At 34.9% G+C, this 25,334-nt stretch overlaps 1 long non-coding RNA gene across 50 annotated transcripts in view; it reads right to left on the minus strand.

Annotated features, from left to right (window-relative positions):
* The window catches only part of LOC108345672 (uncharacterized), a 33,940-nt gene that overhangs the window by 1,590 nt on the left and 7,016 nt on the right, over nt 1-25,334 (minus strand). For 10 of the 50 annotated variants that reach the window (XR_008249063.1, XR_008249073.1, XR_008249066.1 and 7 more), the window contains one exon: nt 555-25,250. This is a non-coding gene — a long non-coding RNA (uncharacterized LOC108345672). The remainder of the gene's footprint in view (nt 1-554; nt 25,251-25,334) is intronic. The other 40 variants (XR_008249077.1, XR_008249059.1, XR_008249061.1 and 37 more) reach the window with 40 other exon arrangements.

The following is a 25,334-nucleotide window of genomic DNA, read 5'->3' on the forward strand; positions in this document are numbered from 1 at the left end:
GCAACTGAGATGTTCTGTTATAGTAATTTGGAATTGGAAAATACAAGCCGTACTTAACTCCCTTTTAAGTTTTTAATTGCTCCTTTTCAAGTTTTTAACTCAGCCTAGAGTACATAGAAACAAAAAAATGCTAACAAGAAAAGAGCACAAACACCAAATTTGATACATCATCATCACATACTTCCTGTGATATGCTATACCACACATCCATTGCTTCACGGATGAAGACAATAAGTCCAGAATGATCCCATAAAAGCATGGTAGCCTCAGTAGCTCTAAATAACAAGCTAAGATTGGTCATCACATGCTGCTTTAAACCGTTCTAAACTCTTCCATGATTTTTAATACTCAAAAAGAAAGAATTATTTTATCTAGAGTGGTTAGCCATTCTAATTCATTATATTTCAAATTCGTTATACCATTTCAAGAGCAGTATCCTGAAATTAAAAAATTCTTCTCCAAAACTCCGGTACCGGGCATGCTTAGAAATATATCAATTCCTAACCAAATCAAACGAAAATGAAAAATAATGAATGGAAAGGATTTGAGCAAACCATCAAATCAAAGAGCAAAGCCCAACAGAACTTGTCAACCATGCTCACCCTACAATTTCTTTTATAAACCTACAACACATAAAAAAGAAACAGACATATCCACCTCAAATGTCAGTTTGTAACAGTACTCTCGCAGGGACAGTTAACCAAGATCAGAATCAAACAAACAAGTTTAGCCAGTTAAAAATTAATCCAGAAAATGCTGCTCTGTACCAGTAAATAAAACCTTCAGCGTCAAATGCACAAATTGCACACCTACACTATAACAGGCTCGAAGATCATAATCTTCGATGATCAAGTATTGCTCTTACATGGACAAACACCGAATGATACATGTACCTTATACTACTAATACGAGACACTAGGCTGTTCCAAATCAACCACATAAGAATGATAGTGAATGGAAACATAATAAAACGAGAGAGACTACAACCATTCCAAAAAGTAATCTACCGCCTTTCCTTCACAAACAACAGATATCCATAGCAAGCAAGTTTTCACTGCAAATGCCAAAGCCTCTCATACTCATGTAGTGCCTTTGCATACCCTCCACCCACCACCCACCATTTGCATACCCTTCACCAACATCATTTTAGTTTCCCTGTAAAGCCCTTGCATACAAAAAATATATAATTAATCTGGGTAGAAGATAAAGGAAATAATCCATAAGATCAAAACACAAATTCAGGAATTAAAATTCCAAAGGAGAAATTTCCAAAACAGGATCGATGATCATAATATTCAGCATTATTGATCTTGCACCATGGCCAGAACATGTACCTTCCTACAACCAATAAAAAAGACTAAAGCCCTTTCAACTCAATGAGAACAAAAAATAGTAAATGAGAACATAATGAAACATGAAGCTTTGTAGTAAGTTAAATAATCTAAACCTACTGCATCCAGATCCAATCTTCTTCACTGCAACATGAGTGGAAGAACATAGTCAAAATCAACAGCCAACTGTCACAACACAAATGTCCAGTGAACATGTACGTTCCTACAACCAATAAGAGAGACTAAAGCCACTTGAGAAGAGTAGAAAAATAGTAAATGAGAATGTAATAAAACATAAAGCGTTGCAGTATGTTAAATAATCTACACCTACTGCATGCAGGATCCAATAGACATCCTCTTCACTGCAAGAGTAGAAGAAGATAATCAAAATCAACAGAGTCAACTGTCCAACAACCCAAATGTCACAGACTCTCACTTATAGAGTGTCTACTTTCAAGATCTCCCATTCGACAAGTTTAGTTTGAAAAATAACACCAACGAAAATAATGAATGCAAAGATAATAAAACTAAGCGTATCACCGAGCTCCTTCCATTGTTACCATATACTTTTTCCGAAGTTGCCCACCACCCACCATTTGCATACCCTGCTCCCACTTCATTTCTTAGTTTTCTTGGTAAAGCCCATCGATTAACTATAATTAATCTGGTAGAAGATGAAGGACCTAGACGGTAAGATAAATAAACAAATACAATAATTAAAAAATGAATGGAGAAATTTCCAAAACAAACTCGATCATCATAATGTTACAGCGATCAATTATTGCTCTTGCATAGACAAACACCATGGTGGAAACATATACCTCCCTACAACCAACAAGAAAGACTAAAGCCAATCCAACTTCAACAGACAAGAAAAATAGTACATGAGAACGTAATGAAACATAAAGCTTTTTTAGTAAGTAAAATAATCTACAGCTACTCCATCGATCCAATATCCTCTTAACTGCAAAGTGAGTAGAAGAAGATAATCAAAATCAACAGCCAACGGTCCAACAACACAAATCTCAAAGCCTGTCACTTATAAAGTATCTACATCCAAGATTTCCCACTCCACGAGTTTAGTTTGAAGAATAACGGCAATGAACATAATGAATTCAAAAATAATAACACCTTTAGTTCACCGGATCTCCATCCACTGTTACCAAAACCTGCCCACCACCTACCATTTGCACATCATGCACACATTTCTATTCTTAGTTTCCCTGTAAAGCCCATCAATTCAAGAAAACAATAATCAATTTCGGCAGAAGATGGACCGACACCATAAGATGAGTCAACAAATTCAGGAACCAAAAAACTAATTGAGAAACTTCCATAGCAGGCTTGATCATCATAATGTTCAGCAATCAAGTATTGCTCATGCTTAGACAAACACCATGGTCGATACATGTACCTTCCTACAACCAGTAAGTTTCCCTTTAAAGCCCATGTATTCAAGAAAACTATATTAATTTGGGTAGAAGATGAAGGACCTAGATGATAAGATGATAAACAATTTCAAGAACTAAAAAAACAATGGAGGGATTTCCATAACATACTCGTTGACCATAATGTCCAGTGATCAAGTATTGCTCCTGTTTAAAGAAACACCATGGCCTTCCTACAGCCAATAAGAGAGACTACAGCCACTCAAACAGACAACAAAATAGTAAATGAGAACGTAATAAAACATAAATGAAGCAAGTTAAATAATCTACACACACTGCATCCATGATCCAATAGACATCTCTTCACTGCAAGAGGAAAACGACAGTCAACGGTCCAACAACCCAAATGTCAGCCTCTCACTTATAGAGTGCCTACTTTCAAGATCTTCCATTCCACAAGTTTAGTTTGAAAAGTAACGGCAATGACAAATAGTGAATGCAAATATAATAAACAAAGGGTTTCACCGGAAATCCATCCACAGTTACCAAACCTGCCAACCACCCACCATTTGCACTCCCTCCACCCACCTCATTTCTTAGTTTCCGTATAAAGCCCATAAATTCAAGAAAACTATAAAGCCCATATTTTCAAGAAAACTATAATCAATCCGGGTTAGAAAATGAAGGACCTAGATGATAGGATGAATAAACAAATAAAATAATTAAAAACCAATGGAAAAATTTCCATGAGAGGCTATTGCTTAGACAATTTAAACTCAAGCAAAGGAGTGAAATTGGAGAGTTGGGTGACTTTGGAATGGAGTTTGAGGGCTGCCGTCATCTCGAGTCGCTTGAGTCGTAGTCGTTGAGTTTCTGTGGCGCCATTGAAGAGAGAGAAAGTTAGGGATTTAGTTTTCAAATCACTCTGTTGTGTTTCTTCCCTTCACTGTTTACCGTTTCTATATATAGGAGAAGGTTTTGGGCGCCAACTCATTTGGCGGGAAAGTATGCAATGTAATAAATAATTTATTACATTTCTTTGTCTTTAAGTTAATAGAATGTAACTTCTCAGTTTCAAAATTCAAACCCATTTTATTAAATTTGTTTAACTTTTAATCCAAATTGAATCAGATTAATATGTGCTAATTGGTTTTATTCATGGGATATGTGACTCATTTGTCAGCAACTTTAACTAATCTTTTTTATATTATTAATTATTGTGTATCAAATTTTAAACATAATTACATGTTTTCACAACTTTTATTATTATTATATAGATCATGTGAATCAGTTGCAATAAAATAAATTGTTGATGAGATTATATATAAAATTTAAATAAATAATATATATATTGTTTTTATATATAATTTTATTAATTTAATAAAACATTAGAATTAACTTATTCTAACGACTAGAAAATAGTTAAAGGATAAAATTATATTTAAATAAATTATATTAAAAAAAATTATTTAATAAAATTTTATTTATTTTCAAAAAACACACCTTATTTCTATCTAGTAGACCTCCTTTAAGAATGATTCGCTGAAGGAATGTATTTGAACGAAAACTTATTAAAGATTATCATAAAAACTTTATTAAATGTATGAGAATATATGAAGTGGTAGGATAGTAATTTTTGTGATGAAATATGATTATTATATAAAAATTCTGTAAACAAATATCAAATCTTCATAAGTTGAAACAGAAAAATATTGTATGCCAAGCTTATAAAAAATATTATGGAGAAAGTTCTAAATAGAAATATAAACTTTCTCTATGCCTCACATGAATGATGGGCGAAAAAGTCTTCATAGACAGTGACCAAAACATCTAGTCTGATTTAAAATCATACGGGTTAAGTCATATTAGACTTGGATCAAATTAAATCTTATTGATAGTAATGAAGATTATTTATCAAAAGAAAACAACATATAACTAGATATTGTTAGTGTTTACAGTAGTAAAAGTCAAAAGAAAGGTAAAACAATACTAAGAACTATTACTAAGAAAATATTCAATAAAGGGCTATTGCTAAGAGCTACCTCAGATGGAGCAGACTGACTACCTATGTATAATTAAGGATGTAGCAATGCTTTTACAATTACTTTTCTATTTCAAAATATTAACGCAATATAAGAATATAAAACAAGAGTATGAATTCAATTTTGTTTTTGAATCTAAATGTAGTTTGGACAAATCGTATAATAATTTTGTAATATATAACAAGTGTACTTGTTTTTAATTTCTCTAATCTGGAATGTAAACAGGACAATTTAGGACTATATATCTAATAAAGGTACATGCATAAAATGGTTTAAAAATTTATAACTAATAGACTAAAGATCTTAAAAAAAAATATTTACAAAACAGAAAAGAATCCAGTAAACTGTTTCTATTACAAAAAATCACACGAAAAAATAAATCTCATTTTACTGAGTACTATAAAATGATATTTTATATAACATAATCTCAATCTACTGATCAGAGTCCATAGCAAAGAACAAAATGTAGAAAGGAAAATACAACATTTTCTTTTAAATAACTATGAATTTCAAACAGAATAACTACTAAAGCAATGATCATTCATAATAATTATATAAGAATTAAAGGACCATGTTAACAAATATCTAATTCAATACAAGAATAAAACTGAATATATTCCTAGAAAATATCTGACAATCACATCCATATGTCAAAATTGGAAATAGACTGTTGATACTTGGGACATATCCTAATCCAAAATACCTCCAAAGACTCTGACCTAAGTAGTCAAAACAACAAAGAGGGAAAAAGATAGCTACTCTATAGCAAGCGTATAACAACACGATGTACATACTCCAAATGACAGCTAAGTATGAAGTGGAACCACACAGAAGAAATTAGGTTTTCATTAGCTGCTTCTGTTTCAAGTTGAACTGCCAGCTTCATGCCCATAGTAGGCTTAAACAAACCCCACTCCAAAAGAAATGTTGTTAACAAATGATATCAAGTTAAAGCTGGATACGTCAGAGTTTCAACACCAGAAACTAAAGCCGTAAAATTGAATCAATTCCTGGTACAGAAACAATAAGAAATCAAATACTGCAAAGCCCAAGATGATCTCATAAAACCAAGGTAGGCCTAAATAAGTTAAGATCGGTCCATCGCATGCTATCATAAGCCCTTCTAAACTCTTCCATGATTACAACTACCTCGCGTGTGCTCAAAAGGGATTTGCTAGGAATAATTAGTTAAGATCAGTCATCACATGCTATCATAAGCCCTTCTAAACTCTTCAATGATTATAAGTCCCTCGCTTGTGCTCAAAAGGGATTCATGCAAATAGTTCAATTATACCATTTCAAGAACCGCATCCTGAAATTACCAAATTCTTCCCTAAAACTCCAGTATCATCTTGCTTAGAAATACATATAGTGATAAATAAATAATATTATAGTGAATGGAAACGCAATAAAATGAGAGTACAACCATTTCAAATACACAATCACGTTCAACCAATGAGAGAGATTACAGCCATTCCAAACATACATCTACTGCCATTGCCTCCAATTATACAATTTCAAATTCTTTATACCATATGAAGAGCAGTACCCTGAAATTAACAAATTCTTCTCCAAAACGCCAGTACCGGGCATGCTTAGAAATACATCAATTCCTAACCAAATCAAAGAAAAATGAAAAATAATGAATGGAAAGGATTTGAGCAAACCATCAAATCAAAGTGTAAAGCCCAACAGAACTTGTCAACCATGCTCATCCCATAATTTATTTTACAAACCTATAACACAAAAGAAACAGACATATCCATCAAAAATGTCAGTTTGTAACAGTACTCTCGTAGTGACAGTTAAAACCAAGATCAGAATCAAACAAACAAGTTTAGCCAGTTAAAAATTAATCCAGAAAACACTGCTTTGTACCGGTAAATGAAACCTTCAGCGTCACAATGCACAGATTGCACACCTACACCATAACAGGCTCGAAAATAACCTTCAATGATCAAGTATTGCTCTTGCATGGACAAACACCGAATGATACATGTACCTTCTACTACTAATACGAGACACTAGGCCGTTTCAAATCAACCACATAAGAATGATAGTGAATGGAAACATAATAAAACGACAGTGACTACAACCATTCCAAATAATAATCTACCGCCATTTCCTCCACAAACAACAAACATCCATAGCAAGCAAGTTTTCACTGCAAATGCCAAAGCCTCTCATACTCATATAGTGCCTGTTTACAAGAACTCCCACTCCAAATGTTTAGCCAGAAAAATAATTGCGAAGAAAATAAAAAATGCCAAGACAAAGAACCTAAGGTTTCACTGCTTCTCAAACCTTCCCACCAACCACCATTTGCACACCCCGCACCAACTTCATTTTAGTTTCCCTGGAAAGGGCTTGCATACAAGAAAAATATAATTAATCTGGGTAGAAGATAAAGGAGCTAATCAATAAGATAAAAACACAAAGTCAGGAGTTAGAATTCCAGAGGAGAAATTTCCAAAACAGGCTCGATGATCATAATGTTCAGCATTATTGATCTTGCACCATGGCCGGAACATGTAACTTTCTACAACCAATACAAGAGACTAAAGCCCTTCCAACTCAAGCAGACAAAAAAATAGTAAATGAGAACATAATAAAACACGAAGCTTTATAGTAAGTTAAATATCTAAACCCACTGCATCCAGATCCATTAGCCAAAATCAACAGCCAACTGTCACAACACAAATGTCAAAGCCTCTCACTCATACAGTGCCTATTTACAAGATCTCCCATTCCACAAGTTTAATCTGACGAATAACGTCAATGAAAGCCAGTGAAAATAATGAGTTCAAAGATAACAAATTCAAATATAATAAAACCTGACGTTTAACATATCTCCATCCACTGTTACCTAAACTTGGCCACCACACCATTTCCTCACCCTTTCTTCGTTTCTCTATAAACCCATCAACTCAAGAAAATTATAATCAATATGGGTACAAGATGAAGGAACAAGACCCCATCCATTAAAGAAAACAATAATCATTTTGGATAGAAGATGAAGGACCAAGACCATAAGATGAATAAACAAATTCAGGAACCAAAAAACTAATTGAGAAACTTCCATAGCAGGCTCGATCTTCATGATGTTCAGCAATAAAGTATTGCTATAATTAATCTGGAAAAGATGAAGGACCTAGAAGATAAGATGAATAAAGAGATCCGGGACTTGAAAAACCAACGGAAAAATTTCCATAACAGGATCCTTGAACATAATGCCCAGTGATCAAGTATTGCTCTTGTTTAAACAAAGACCATGGCCAAATCATGTACCATCCTACAATCAATAAGAGAGACTAAAGCAACTAGAGCAGACAAGAAAACTAGTAAATAACTCTTCAATGCAAAAGGAGTAGGAGAAGATGATCAAAATCAACGGTCAACAGTCCAACAACCCAAATGCCAAAGCCTCTCACTCATAAAGTGCCTACTTTCATGATCTCTCACTCCAAAAGTTAGACCCAAAAGTCAAAGCCTCTCACTCATAGACTGCCTACTTTAATGATCTCCCACTCCAAAAGTTAGACCTAAATGTCAAAGCCTCAAACTCACTTCATTTACTTCAAGCATCTCCCATTCCACAAGCTTAGTTTGAACAATAACGGAAATGAAAATAATGAATGCAAATATAGTAGAATAAAGGCCTTCACACCGGAACTCCATCCACTGTTCAGCCAACCACCCACCATTTGCACACCCTGCACCCACTTCATTTCCCATCGATTCAACAAAACTATAATTAATCTGGATAGAATATGAAGGCCCTAGACAATAAGATAAATAGACAAATACAAAATTAAAAATGCAGTGGAGAAATTTTCAAAACCGGCTCAATCAACATAACAGCTATCAATCATTGCTCTAGCATAGACAAACAGCGTGGCCGAAACATGTAAACCAAATACCTACCTACAACCAATAAGAGAGACTGAAGTCATTCCAATTCGAGCAGACAAGAAAAATAGTACATAAGAATGACAGGAAACATAAAGCACTGTAGTAAGTTCAATAACCTACTGCATCCACGATCCAATAGACACCCTCTTCATTGCAACATGAGTAGAAGAACATTAATCAAAATCAACAGCCAATGTTCCAACAAGTCTGCCACTCATAGAGTGTGTACTTTCAAGATCTACCACTCCACAAGTTTAGTTTGAAGAATAACGGCAATGAAAATAATGAATTCAAAAATAATAAAACTTAAGGTTCACCAGATTTCTATCCACCATTTGCACACCCTGCACACATTTCATTTCTAAGTTTCCGTGTAAAGCCCATCAATTCAAGAAAACAATAATCAATTTGAGTAGAAGATGAAGGACCAAAACCCCATCCATTCAAGAAAATTTTGTAGATGATAGAAGACCCAAGACCATAAGATGAATAAACAAATTCAGGAACCAAAATACTAAATGAGTGTTGAAATGTATTAAGTTTATATTGTTTTGTGAGTGTGTACCCAACTTAAGAGGTGGGTTGTATTCTATCATGGTATTCTATATATATAAAATACCAAAACCTTGTTAGGAATATATGAATGAATAAAATGTCTCAGTTAGTTCTCTGACATGGTATCAACAGCCAGACCCAATGTGCCACTGCTGTCGTCGTCACTTTCCGCCGCCGTCGCTACTATCGCCACCGCCGTCCTCCGTCGCCGTTTGTCAGGCAAAGTTAAGGGTTAGGTTCGCCCCGAGAAGCGCGACCCAACCATGGTGGTCGCTTCCTCAGAAACCTCCGCACGCTCCTCCACGCGCCGCTTCTCTCTAGCAAGTCTCCGGCACGTGTTCCTCACGCGCCGCCTTCTCGGTGTCAAATCGACACCGCGTCACTGCAGACAATTTCGCCGGAGCTTCCTAAGCATGTTTTGGCCCTTGCTTCGTTGTTTTGGTGGCTGTTGTTTGCACCTAGGGTTTTCTCCCTCAAGCTAAGTTTCTCCCTCAATGCTGTTACGCTTCATTACTTGTGGAACCAGATTCAGTTTTCCATATTGAGCCTTCTTCCTCATTAATAACAGATTTCACAGTCTACTGTTGATGAGTTTCATTTCTTAGTATGGTTGGATAGGGATTCTGATTTCCCATAGTCGTAAGACCTTGTCTCTGTTTTGGATCCTAAGTTTTGATTCTTCTCACAGATTTAGAATGACATCCTTTACTAAAATTAATTTCTCCTTATCTGCCACTTCAAGGAGAGGAGCTAATCGAGGAGGCCATGGTAGTCGAAGTGGGTATGTGCAATGCTCATACGAATCAAGAATCTTAAATGAAGAGTATCAAGAATTTTTGAGATACAAGTCTGACAAATCCACTGGCCTTTGTCAGTTTCCTTCAGTGCCAAGTGTGTCAACTGCATGCATCGCACAATTTGTGAAATGTCAAGGTTCATGGATTCTTGATTCAGGTGCCTCAAACCATTTGTCTGGTAACACTCGTTTATTTTCCTCCATTACCCCTCAAAAAGTTCCTCAATTAGTTACTGTTGCTAATGGATCCAAATTGACATCTCAAGGAATCGGCAAAGTGTCCTTATCTCTTTCATTAAACTTAAATTCTGTTTTGTATATTTCTCATTGTCTTTATAATTTAATTTCCTTGAGTCAATTGACACGTTCATTAAATTGTTCTATAACCTTTATTGCTACTTCCTTTGTCATACAGGAACATGGTACGGGTCATCAAATAGGAGAAGGATATGAGTCAAGAGGACTGTATTTCCTAAAACCTAACTCTTTTGTTTCTTGCATTCCAACTTCATCTCCTAAAATTTTACATGATCGTTTGAGTCACCCAAATTTGTCTAAGCTGAAGTTGATGGTTCCAAATCTTAAACACATTCCTGTGATTGTGAGTCTTGTCAGTTAGGAAAACATGTTAGATCTTCTTATCCAAAGAAATCTCAAACACGATGTAAGTCTATTTTTTCTACCATTCACTTTAATATTTAGGGACCGAGTCGAGTTACTTCCTTTGGTTTTAACTATTTTGTAACCTTCATTGATGAATTTTCTCGGTGTACGTGGGTTTATCTTATGAAAGAGAGATTTGAACTTTTAGTCATTTTTATGTCCTTTGTTAATGAAATTAAGAATCAATTTGGAAAGACAATTAAAATTCTCAGAAGTGATAATGCTAAGGAATATTTTTTTACTGCATTTTCTTCATTTTTATCTTCCAAAGAAATTTTACATCAGTCAACATGTCCTCACACTCCACAACAAAATGGCATAGCTGAGAGAAAGAATAGACATCTTATTGAAACAACACGTTCCCTAATGTTAAATATTAATGTTCCTATTCATCATTGGGGGATGCAATCCTCACTTCTTGTTTTTTGATCAATAGGATGCCTTCTTCATCTCTTGACAATAAAGTTCCTCACTCTGTAATTTTTCCAAATGATCCTCTTTACCATGTCTCTCCACGTGTTTTTGTTTTTTGATCAATAGGATGCCTTCTTCATCTCTTGACAATAAAGTTCCTCACTTAGTAATTTTTCCAAATGATCCTATTTACCATGTCCCTCCACGTGTTTTTGGGAGCACTTGTTTTGTTCGTAATGTCTCCCCAGGTCTTGATAAACTTTCTCCCAAGTCTATTAAATGTGTCTTTTTGGGATATTGTCGCATTCAAAAAGGATATAGATGTTATTCTCCCTCCACAGGAAGGTATTATATGTCTTCTGATGTCACCTTTTTTGAGGATACACCCTTCTTCTTGTCTTCCAAGGAGGATCGTTCATCTGTTGAAGAGATGCTTCCTATACCATCATGTGATCCCTTGGTTATTCCCGCTTCTCCATCTTCACCATCTTCAGCTCAAACTTAGAATGCACAAAATATTGTTCAACCACCTTCCTCCTTGCCTGAAGATCCTCGAGACTCAGTTCCTTCTCCATCAGATTCCTAGACCATGGATCCTCCATCCTCCTCGTCCTCTCTTGACTTAAATCATGCTTGGCCTATTGCTCTTCGAAAAGGTATTTGATCTACTCGTAATCCTTATCCTGTTTATAATTTTTTAAGTTATCATCGTCTGTCTCCTACATATTTCTCCTTTGTTTCCTCCCTTTCTAACATTAAAGTTCCTAATAATGTTCGTGAGGCACTTGATTACCCTGGATGGTGACAAGCCATGATTGATGAAATGCAGGCACTTGACAATAGTGGCACTTGGGAACTTATACCTCTTCCTCCTAATAAGAAACCCGTGGAATGCAGATGGGTATATGCTATTAAAGTTGGTCCTACTGGTGCCATTGATCGTCTTAAAGCTCGTCTAGTCGCAAAGGGATATACTCAGGTTTATTATCTCAACTATTGTGATACTTTTTCTCTTGTGGCCAAAATCAGTAAAATCACTAGTGTTCGTCTATTTCTTGTCATGGCTGCCATTAGACAGTGGCCACTTCACCAATTGGACATTAAGAATGTCTTTCTTCATGGTGATCTAGAAGAGGAGATATACATGGAGCAACCTTCTAGATTTAGTCATGTTGCTCAAAGGGAGTCTAAGTTAGTTTGTAAATTATGTCATTCACTCTACGGCTTGAAACAATCACCTCGAGCTTGGTTTGGTAAATTTAGCCATGTTGTGCAACAATTTGGATTGAAACAATGTGAAGCAGATCATTCAGTGTTTTATGGGCATTCTACTTATGGTTTATGTTGATAATATTGTGATTACAGGAAATGATGTTGCGAGAATTGCTCAATTAAAGGATCATTTGTTCAACCACTTTCAAACGAAAGACTTAGGTCGTTTGAAATACTTCCTTGGTATTGAAGTGGCACAATCAAAAGAAGGAGTCATCATTTCACAAAGAAAATATGCCCTTGATATTTTGGAGGAAACAGGTCCGACAGATTGCAAGCCCATTGATAGTCCTATGGACTCAAATAAAAAATTAATGAGACCATGGTGAACCTTTCTCAGATCCAGAAAGATACAGAAGGTTGGTTGGAAAACTAATCTATCTCACCATAACAAGACCTGATCTTTCTTGTCCAGTGGGAGTTGTGAGCCAATTTATACAAAATCCTCATATTGATTGGAATGTCATGGTACGCATCCTTAGATATGTAAAAGGGAATCCAGGACATGGACGGTTGTATGTCTATATAACTGATTTGAGTTAGAAGGATATTGTGATGCAAATTGGGTTGGTTGTCCGAATGATCGAAGATCTACCACAGGATATTGTGTACTCCTTGGAGGTAACCTTGTATCATGGAAAAGCAAGAAACAAAGTGTTGTTGCTCGATCTAGTGCAGAAGCTGAATACCGATCTATGGCCATAGCTACATGTGAACTTATATGGATCAAACAACTCCTTCAAGAATTAAAATTCTGTGAAAATAAGCCTATAAAGTTGTATTGTGATAACCAAGCAGCTCTTCACATTGCCTCCAATCCAGTGTTTCATGTGATAACAAAACATACAGAAATTGATTGTCATTTCATCAGAGAGAAGTTGCTGTCCAAGGATCTCATTACAGAATGTCAATTCTAATGAACAATTTGCAGATATTTTGCCTAAGTCTTTAAGAGGGCCTAGGATTCAGTTTATATGTTCCAAGCTTGGTGCATATGATTTATATGCTCCAACTTGAGGGGGAGTGTTGAAATGTATTAAGTTTATGTTGTTTTGTGAGTGTGTACCATACTTAAGAGGTGGGTTGTATTCTTTCATGGTATTCTATATATATAGAATACCAAAACCTTGTTAGGAATATATGAATGAATAAAATGTCTCAGTTAGTTCTCTAACAATGAGAAACTTTGATAGTAGGCTCGATCATGCAATCAAGTATCACTTATGCTTAGACAAACACCATGGCTGACACAAGTACCTCCTACAACCAATACATTTTCATGTACAGCCAACGTATTCAATAAAACTATAATTAATTTGGGTAGAAGATGAAGGACCTAGATGATAACATGAATAAAATAATTCAGGAATTAAAAAAGCAATGAAGAAATTTCCATTACAGATTCTCTGACCATAATTGTCCAGTGAACATGTACCTTCCTACAACGAATAAGAGAGATTAAAGCCACTTGAGCAGACTAGAAAAATAGTAAATGAGAATGTAATAAAACAAAACTTTGCAGTAAGTTAAATAATCTACACCTACTGCATGCACGATCCAATAGAAATGAATCCCCTTCACTGCAAGAAGAGTAGAAAAAGACAATCAAAATCAACAAAGTAAACTGTCCAACAACCCAAATGTCAAAACCTCTCACTTATAGAGTGCCTACTTAGGATCTCCCATTCCACAAATTTAGTTTGAAAGTAACGCAAATGAAAATAATGAATGCAAAGATAATAAAACAAAGGGTTTCACCGAGCTCCTTCCATTGTGACCATCCACTAATTCCGAAGTTGCCCATCCATTAACTATAATTAATGTGGGTAGAAGATAAAGGACCTAGATCATAAGATAAATAAACAAATACAATAATTAAAAGCAATCGAGAAATTTCCAAAACAAGCTCGATCATCGTAATGTTCCAGTGATCAATTATTGCTCTTGCATAGACAAACACCATGGCCGAAACATGTACCTACCTACAACCAACAAGAGACTAAAGCCAATCTAACTTGAACAGACAAGAAAAATAGTATATGAGAACGTAATAAAACATACAGCATCGATCCAATATCCTCTTAACAGAAAAATGACTAGAAGAAGATAATCAAAATCAACAGCCAACGGTCCAACAACACAAATATCAAAGCCGGCAACTCATAAAGTATCTACAATTAAGAAACCCACTCAACAAGTTTAGTTTAAAGTATAGCGACAATGAACTTAAAGAATTCAAAAATAATAAAACCTATGATTCACCGGATCTCTATCCACCGTTTCCAAAACCTGCCCACCACCTACGATTTGCACATCATGCACACATTTCATTTCTTAGTTTCCGTGGAAAACCCATCAATTGAAGAAAACAATAATCAATTTGGGTTAGAAGATGAAGGACCTAGATGATAAGATGAATAAATAAATACAATAATTAAAAACCAATGGTAAAATTTCCATGAGATGCTCTTGCTTAGACAAACACAATGGCTGACACATGTACCTTTCTACAACCAATAAGAGAGGCATCAACAATTCCAACTTAAGCACATAAAGTAAATGGAAACATAATAAAACATCAAGCTCTGTAGTAAGTTAAATAATATACCGTTATTGGCTCTACGACCCAATACCATCCAATAGGCATCTTTACTGTAAATCAACAGAGTCAACAGTCCAACAACACAAAAGTCAGCCTCTCACTCCTATATCGCTTATTTAGAAGATCTCCCCGTCCAGAAGTTTAGCTTGAAGAATAATGGCAATGAAAAATATGAGTGCAAAGATAATAAAATCAAAGATTTCACCGGATCTAATGCTTCCAGAACCTGCCCACCACCCACCATTTGCAAATATTGCTCTTGCTTAGACAAACACAATGGCTGACACATGTACCTTCCAACAACCAATAAGAAAGACAACAATTCTAACTCAAAACACAAAGTAAATAGAAACATCAAAACACACAAAGTAATCTAAGCTATTGGCTCTACGATCCAATAGACAAGACAAGAAGAATATAATAAACATCAACAGAGTCAACGGTCCAACAACAAAAATGTCAAAGCCTCTCACTCCTGCATCACCTTTTTAGAAGATCTCCCACTCCACAGGTTTAGCTTAAAGACTAATGGCAATGAAAAATATGAATTCAAGGAAACTATAATTAATATGGGTAGAAGATGAAAGACCTAGATGACAAGATGATAAACATATTCAATATTTAAAAAACCAATGGAGAAATTTCTATTACAGGCATGATCATCAATTTCAGTGATCAAGTATTGCTCTTGCTTATTAGACAAAGACATTGGTGACACATGTAAAGCCTACAACCAATAAAAGACTACAGTGGGAATCCAACCGAAGCACATAAGAAAAATAGTAAATGGAAACTTAACAAAATATAAAGCTTTATAGTAAGTTCAATAATCTACAGATATTGCCTCCACGACCAGTAGACATCCTTTTCGCTGCAAAATGACTAGAAAACAATCAAAATTAGCACAGTCAACAGTCCAGCAACACAAGTGCCAAAACCTCACACTCATAAGAATAATAGTGAAAGGAAACATAATAAAACGAGAGAGACTACAACCATTCAAAAAAATTGCCTCCACAACACAATAGACATCCATAGCAAGCAAGTTTCCACTACAAATGGCAAAGGCACAAATATACATATTCCAAAGCCTCCCATACTCATATAGTGCCTGTTTACAAGAACTCTCACTCCAAATGTTTAGCCAGAAAAATAATTGCAAAGATAATAGAACCAAAAGTTTCCCTAGATATCAATCCACTGCTTCCCAAACCTTCCAGCCACTCAAACATTTGCACACCCTGCACCTACTTCATTTTAGTTTCCCTATAAAGCCCATGCATACAAAGAAAAGTATAATTAATCTGGGTAGAAGATGAAGGAGCTAATCAATAAGATAACAACACAAATTCCAGAATTAAAATTTCAAAGGAGAAATTTCAAAAACAGGCTTGATGATCAGAATGTTCAGCAGTATTGATCTTGGATACATGAACACCGTGGTCGAAACATGCACCTTCCTACAACAAATAAAAGAGACTAAAGCCCTTCCAACTTGAGGAGACAAAAAAGTAGTAAATGAGAACGTAATAAAACATTTAACTTTGTAATAAGTTAAATAATATAAACCTACTGCATCCACGATCCAATAGACATCTTCTTCACTGCAATGAAGTAGAACATTGTAAAAATCAACAGCAAAAAGTCACAACACAAATGTCAAAGCCTCCCACTCATAGAGTGCCTATTTACAAGATCTCCCACTCCACAAGTAAGTTTAGCATGACAAATAATGTCAATGAAAATAATAAGTTCAAAGATAACGATTTCAAATATAATAAAACCTAATGGATGAGTTCAAAGATAACGAATTCAAAGATAATAAAACCTAATGTTTTCAACATATCTCCATCCACTGTTACCTAAACTTGCCCTCCACCCACCATTTGCTCACCCTGCACACATTTCAATTCTACATATACATATCAATTCAAGAAAACAATAATCAATATGGGTAGAAGATGAAGGACCAAGACCCCATCCATTCAAGAGAACAACAATCAATTTGGGTAGAAGATGAAGGACCAAGACCATAAGATGAATAAACAAATTCAGTAACCAAAAAACTAATTGAGAAACTTCCGCAATAGGCTCGATCTTCATAATGTTCAGCAACCAAGTATTGCTATAATTAATCTGGGTAGAAAATGACGGACCTAGACAATAAGATGAATAAAGAGATCCAAAATTTCCTTAACATGCTCGTTGAACATAATGTCCAGTGATCAAGTACTGCTCCTGTTTAAACAAAAACCATGGCCGACAAAAAAAATAGTAAATGACTCTTCAATGCAAAAAGAGTAGGAGAAGATGATCAAAATCAACAGAGTGAACAGTCCAACAACCCAAATGTCAAAGCTTCTCATAGAGTGCCTACTTTCATGATCTCCCACTCCAAAAGTTAGACCCTAATGGCAAACCCTCTCTAACTCATAGAGTACTTACTTTAACCATCTCCATCTCCACAAGTTTAGTTTGAACAATAACGGCAATGAAAAAAATTAAAGCAAATATAATAAAACAAAGGGTTTCACGCTGGAACTCCGTCCACTGTCATCAAACCTGCCAACCACCCACCATTTCCACACCCTGCACCCACTCCATTTCTTAGTTTCCAGCTAAAACCCATCTGTTCAAGAAAACTATAATTAATCTCAGTAGAAGATGAAGAACCTGGAATATAGGATAAATAAACAAATACAATAATTAAAAATGCAATGGAGAAATTTCCAAAACAGGCTCAATCAACATAATGTCCAGCGATCAATTATTACTCCAGCAAAACATGTACGTCCCTACAACCAATAAGAGAGACTAAAATCATTCCAACTCGAGCACACAATAAAAATAGTACATGTAAAGATCGGTAGGAAATTAAATAACCTACACCTACGGCATCCACGATCCAATAGACATCCTCTTCACTGAAATATGAGTAGAGGATTAACCAAAATCAACAGCCAATGGTCCAATAAGCCTGTCACTCATAGACTGCCGACTTTCAAGATCAATCACTCCACAAGTTTAGTTTGAAGAATAACGGCAATGAAAATAATGAATTAAAAAATAATAAAACCCACCAGATTTCCATCCACCATTACCAAAACCTGACCACCACCCACAATTTGCACACCACACCCTACACACATTTCAGTTCTTAGTTTTCCTATATAGCCCATCAATTCAAGAAAACAATAATCAATTTGGGTAGAGGATGAAGGAAGACCCCATCAATTCAAGAAATTTGGGTAAGGTTCAGCGATCAAGTGTTGCTCATGCTTAGACAAACACCACCGCTGACACATGTACCTTCCTACAACAAATACGTTTTCATGTAAAGCCCGTCTATTAAATAAAACTATAATTACTCAGGGTAAAAAATGAAGGACCTAGATGATAAGATAAAAAAACTAATTCAGGAATTGAAAAACCAACGGAGAAATTTCCATAACAGATTCTCTGACCATAAGTGTCCAGTGCATGTGTACCTTCCTACAACCAATATGAGAGACTAAAGCCACTTGAGCAGACAAGAAAAATAGTATACGAGAATATAATAAAACATAAAGTTTTGCAGTAAGTTAAATAATCTACACCTACTTCATGCACAATCCAGTAGACATCTTCACTGGAAGACGAGTAGAAGAAGATAATAAAAATCAACAGAGTCAACTGTCCAACAACCCAACACCCATTCCACACGTTTAGTTTTAAAAATAAGGGCAAGGAAAATAATGAACGCAGAGATAATAAAACAAAGGGTTTCACCGGAGCTACATCCATTGTTACCATCCACCATTTGCACACCCTGCACCCACTTCAATTCTCAGTTTCCTTGTAAGGCCCATCAGTTAACTATAATTAATCGACCTAGATCATAAGAAATAATAAAGTACAACAATTGAAAAAGCAATCGAGAAATTTCGAAAACAACTTCGATCCCGCGACCAATTATTGTTCTTGCATAGACAAACATCATGGCCGAAACATGTACCTCCCTACAACCAACAAGAGAGACTAAAGCCAATCCAACATGAACAGACAAGAAAAATAGCATATGAGAACGTAATAAAACATACTGCATTGATCCACTGCCAAGGGTCCAAAAACACAAATGTCAAACCCAGTCACTCATAAAGTATACTTTTAAAATCTCACTCCACAAGTTTAGTTTGAAGAATAACGCCAATGAACATATAATGAATTCAAAAATAATAAAAACCTAAGATTCACCAGATTTCCATCCACCGTTACCGAAACCTGCCCACACCCACCTTTTGCCCATCAATTCAGAAAACATTAATCAAATTGGGTAGATGATGAAGGACCAACACCCCATTCATTCAAGAAATTTGAATAGAAGATGAAAGACCCAAAACCATAAGATGAATAAACAAATTGAGGAACCAATATGCTAATTGAGAAAATTCCATAGTAGGCTCGATCATCATAAGGTTCTGCGATCATGTATTGCTCAAGCTTAGACAAACACCATGGCTGACACATGTACCTTACCGAAACCTGCCCACCACCCACCATTTGCACACCCTGCACACATTTCTATTCTTAGTTTCCCTGTAAAGCCCTACTTTTAAGATCACAATTTCCACAAGTTTAGTTTGGACAATAACGGCAATGAAACATGATGAATTCAAATGAATTCAAAAATAATAGAACCTATAGTTCACCAGATTTCCATCCACCGTTACCGAAACCTGCCCACAACCCACCATTTGCACACCCTGCACACATTTCTATTCTTAGTTTCCCTGTAAAGCCCATCAATTCAAGAAAACAATAATCGATTTGGGCAGAAGATGGACCAACACCATAAGATGAGTCAACAAATTCAGGAACCAAAAAACTAATTGAGAAACTTCCATAGCAGGCTCGATCATCATAATGTTCAGCGATCAAGTATTGCTCATGCTTAGAGAAACACCATGGTAGATACATGTACCTTCCTACAACCAATAAGATTCATTTGGGTCAAGCCATATTAGACTTATATCAAATTAAATCTTATAGATAGTAATGAAGATTATTTATTAAAAGAAAACAACATATAACTAGATATTGTTAGTGTTTGCAGTAGTAAAAGTCAAAAGAAAGATAAAACAATACTAAGAGCAATTGCTAAGAAAATATTCAATAAGGAGCTATTGCTAAGAGCTACCTCAGATAGAGCAGACTACCTATCTATAATTAAAGATGTAGTGATGCTTTTACAATTACTTTTCTATTTCATAATATTAAGGCAATATAAGAAAATAAAACAAGAGTATGAATTCAATTTTGTTTTTGAATTTAAATGTAGTTTTGACAAATCATGCAATATTTTTATAATATATAACAAGGGTACTTGTTTTCATTTCTCTAATCTGAAATGTAAACAGGACAATTTAGGACTATATATCTAATAAAGTACATGCATAAAATGGTTTAAAAATTTTCTCACTAATAGATATCTTTAAAAAAATATTTACAAAACTTTAGGGAATAAATTGTCTGGTTTAGTAAAGGAAGAAGTTTAAAAAAATTCCCACGAAAAAATTTAGGAATCCATATCCTTTGATTGAAATTAGAAAACAGAAAAGAATTCCAGTAAGAATGAAAAAACATACCTGTTTCTACTACAAATCACACCAAAAAAAGAAAAATCACATTTTACTGATTTACTATAAAAAATATTTTAAATAACATTAAAATAAATCATTCACATTCACATAATACATTCTGATAAGAGTAAATATTTACATTAAAATAAATCATTCACATTCACATAATACATTCTAACGAGTAAATATTTATTTTGCTATTAGAGTAAAGATTCACATAATCCAAATCACAAGAAAAAATAATCTCAATTTACTGATCAGAGTCCATAAAAAAGAACAAAATGTAGAAATGAAAATACAACATTTTTTTTTAAATAACTATGAATTTCAAACAGGAATAACTACTAAAGCAATAATCAATTATAATAATTATATTAGAATTAAAGGACCATATTAACAAATATCTAATTCAATACAAGAATAAAACTGAATTAAAAATACATCCATATTCCTAGAAAATATCTGACAATCACATCCCACATTTCAAAATTGGAAATAGACTGTTCATACTTGGACATATCCTAATCCAAAATACCTCCAAAGACTCTGACCTAAGTAGTCAAAACAACAATCAAGAATAGAGGGAAAAAGATAGCTAGTCTATAACAAGCATATATCAGCACAACGAACATACTCCAGTATTATCTTGCTTAAAAATACATATTCCTATCCAAATCGAACAAATATAAAAAACAATGAATTGAAGGGTTTTGGAAAACCAATAAGCAAACCATCAAATCAAAGAGTAAGCCCAACAGCACTTGTGAACCAACCATGTTCATCTCACAAAGCCTTTCATAAGGCCAGAACACATAAAAATGTAACCGATACACCTGTAGTGACTGTTACAAACTCCCTCTCTGCAGGCACACCACCATCAATAAAAAAAATCAAAATCAAACCAAGTTTAGCCAATTAAAAATTAAGTCAGAAGAATGCAACAGTAAATAAAACCTTTAGCTTCACAAATCACAGAATCTCCATGCATCATTTGCACATCTACACCACACTTCATTGCTTGGCTTATGTGTAAAGCACATGAATTTAAAAAAAATAAAAAAAAAAATATATATATATATATAATCAATTGGGTAGAAGATGAAGGATCTAAACCCTAAGATGAATTCATAAATTCAAGATTTAAAAAACAATGGAGAAATTACCATAAGGCTCGATGATCATAATGTTCAGTAAAGTACCGTACTACAGTGAATGGAAACGCAAAAAAATATGAGTACAACCATTTCAAATACACAATCATGTACCTTCCTACCATTCAACCAATGAGAGAGACTACAGCCATTCCAAACATAAATCTACCACCATTGCCTCCAAGACCCACCCAACAGACATCCATAGTAAGTTCCATAAGATCAATAAACAAATTCAGGAACCGAATTGCTAATTGAGAAAATTCCATAGTAGGCTCGATCATTATAAGGTTAGGCGATTAAGTATTGCTCAAGCTTAGACAAACACCATGGCTGACACATGTACCTTCCTACAAACAATACTTTTTCATGTAAAGCCCATGTATTCAATAAAACTATTATAATTAATTTGGGTAAAATATGAGGGACTTAGATGATAAGATGAATAAACAAATTCAGGAATTAAAAAACCAATGGAGAAATTTCCATAACAGATTCTCTGACCATAATTGTCCAGTGAACATGTACCTTCCTACAACCAATAAGAGAGACTAAAGCCACTTGAGCAGATAAGAAAAATAGTAGATGAGAATATAATAAAAACAAAGTTTTGCGGTAAGTTAAATAATCTACACCTACCACATGCACGATTCAATAGTCATCTTCACTGCATGAGGACTAGAAGAAGATAATCAAAATCAACAGAGTCAACTGTCCAACAACCCAACACCCATTCCACAAGTTTAGTTTGAAAAATAAGGGCAAGGAAAATAATGTAACCAGAGATAATAAAACAAAGGGTTTCACCGGAACTCCATCCATTGTTACAATCCACTGTTTCCGAAGTTGCCCGCCACCCACCAATTGCACACCCTGCACCCACTTCAATTCTTAGTTTTCTTGTAAGGCCCATCGATTAACTATAATTAATCTACCTAGATCATTAGTAAATAATAAAATACAAAAAGCAATCAAGAAATTTCCAAAACAAGCTCGATCATCATAATGATCCCATCATAATGATCCAGCGATCAATTATTGCTCTTTGCATAGACAAACACAATGGCCAAAACATGTATATCCCTACAACCAACAAGAGAGACTAAAGCCAACAACCTTGAACAGACAAGAAAAATAGTATATGAGAACATAATAAAACATACTGCATCGATCCACTATCCTCTTAACTGCAACATGAGTAGAAGAAGATAACCAAAACCAACACCCAACGGTCCAATACCACAAATGCCAAAACCTGTCACTCATAAAGTCTCTACTTTTAAGATCTCCTCCTCCACAAGTTTAGTTTGAAGGATAACCGCAATATTGAATTCAAAAATAATAAAACCTAAGGTTCACCATATTTCCATCCATCGTTACCGAAACCTGCCCACCATCCACCAATCGCACATCCTGCACACATTTCATTTCTTAGTTTCCGTGTAGAGCCCATCAATTCAGGAAAACAATAGTCAAATTTGGTAGAAGATGAAGGACCAAGACCCCATCCATTCAAAAAATTTGGGTAGAAGATGAAAGACCCAAACCATAAGATGAATAAACAAATTCAGGAACTAAAACACTAATTGAGAAAATTCCTTAGTAGGGTCGATCATCATAAGGTTCAGCGATCAAGTATTGCTCAAGCTTAGACAAACACCTTGGCTGACACATGTACCTTCCTACAACCAATACGCTTTCATGTAAAGCCCATGTATTCAATAAAACAATAATTTATTGGGGTAAAAGATGAAGGACCTAGATGATAAGATGAATAAACAAATTCAGGAATTAAAAAACCAATGGAGAAATTTCCATAACAGATTCTCTGACCATAATTGTTCATTGAACATGTACCTTCCTATAACCAATAAGAGAGACTAAAGCCACTTCAGCAGATAAGAAAAATAGTAGATGATAATATAATAAAACAAAGTTTTGCGGTAAGTTAAATAATCTACACCTACCACATGCACGATTCAATAGACATCTTCACTGCATGAGGAGTAGAAGAAGATAATCAAAATCAACAGAGTCAACTGTCCAACAACCCAACACTCATTCCACAAGTTTAGTTTGAAAAATAAGGGCAAGGAAAATAATGTAACCAGAGATAATAAAACAAAGGGTTTCACCGGAACTCCATCCATTGTTACAATCCACTGTTTCCGAAGTTGCCCCCCACCCACCATTTGCACACCCTGCACCCACTTCAATTCTTAATTTTCTTGTAAGCCCATCGATTAACTATAATTAATCTACCTAGATCATAAGTAAATAATAAAATACAAAAAGCAATCGAGAAATTTCCAAAACAAGCTCGATCATCATAATGATCCCATCATAATGATCAATTATTGCTCTTTGCATAGACAAACACAATGGCCGAAATATGTATATCCCTACAACCAACAAGAGAGACTAAAGCCAATCAACCTTGAACAGACAAGAAAAATAGTATATGAGAACATAATAAAACATACTGCATCGATCCACTATCCTCTTAACTGCAACATGAGTAGAAGAAGATAACCAAAACCAACACCCAACGGTCCAATACAACAAATGCCAAAACCTGTCACTCATAAAGTATCTACTTTTAAGATCTCCTCCTCCACAAGTTTAGTTTGAAGGATAACCGCAATAATAATAAAACCTAAGGTTCACCATATTTCCATCCATTGTTACCGAAACCTGCCCACCATCCACCAATCGCACATCCTGCACACATTTCATTTCTTAGTTTCCGTGTAGAGCCCATCAATTCAGGAAAACAATAATCAAATTTGGTAGAAGATGAAGGACCAAGACCCCATCCATTCAAGAAATTTGGGTAGAAGATGAAAGACCCAAACCATAAGATGAATAAACAAATTCAAGAACTAAAACACTAATTGAGAAAATTCCATAGTAGGGTCGATCATTATAAGGTTAGGCGATCAAGTATTGCTCAAGCTTAGACAAACACCTTGGCTGACACATGTACCTTCCTACAACCAATACGCTTTCATGTAAAGCCCATGTATTCAATAAAACAATAATTTATTGGGGTAAAAGATGAAGGACCTAGATGATAACATGAATAAACAAATTCAGGAATTAAAAAACCAATGGAGAAATTTCCATAACAAATTCTCTGACCATAATTGTTCATTGAACATGTACCTTCCTACAACAAATAAGAGAGACAAAAGCCACCTGAGCAGATAAGAAAAATAGTAGATGAGAATATAATAAAACAAAGTTTTGCGGTAAGTTAAATAATCTACACCTACCACATGCACGATTCAATAGACATCTTCACTGCATGAGTAGAAGAAGATAATCAAAATCAACAGAGTCAACTGTCCAACAACCCAACACCCATTCCACAAGTTTAGTTTGAAAAATAAGGGCAAGGAAAATAATGTAACCAGAGATAATAAAACAAAGGGTTTCACCGGAACTCCATCCATTGTTACAATCCACTGTTTCCGAAGTTGCCCACCACCCAACATTTGCACACCCTGCACCCACTTCAATTCTTAGTTTTCTTGTAAGGCCCATCGATTAACTATAATTAATCTACCTAGATCATAAGTAAATAATAA

The sequence above is a fragment of the Vigna angularis genome, chromosome 1 (genome assembly GCF_016808095.1).
Source record: "Vigna angularis cultivar LongXiaoDou No.4 chromosome 1, ASM1680809v1, whole genome shotgun sequence".
Lineage (NCBI taxonomy): Eukaryota > Viridiplantae > Streptophyta > Magnoliopsida > Fabales > Fabaceae > Vigna > Vigna angularis.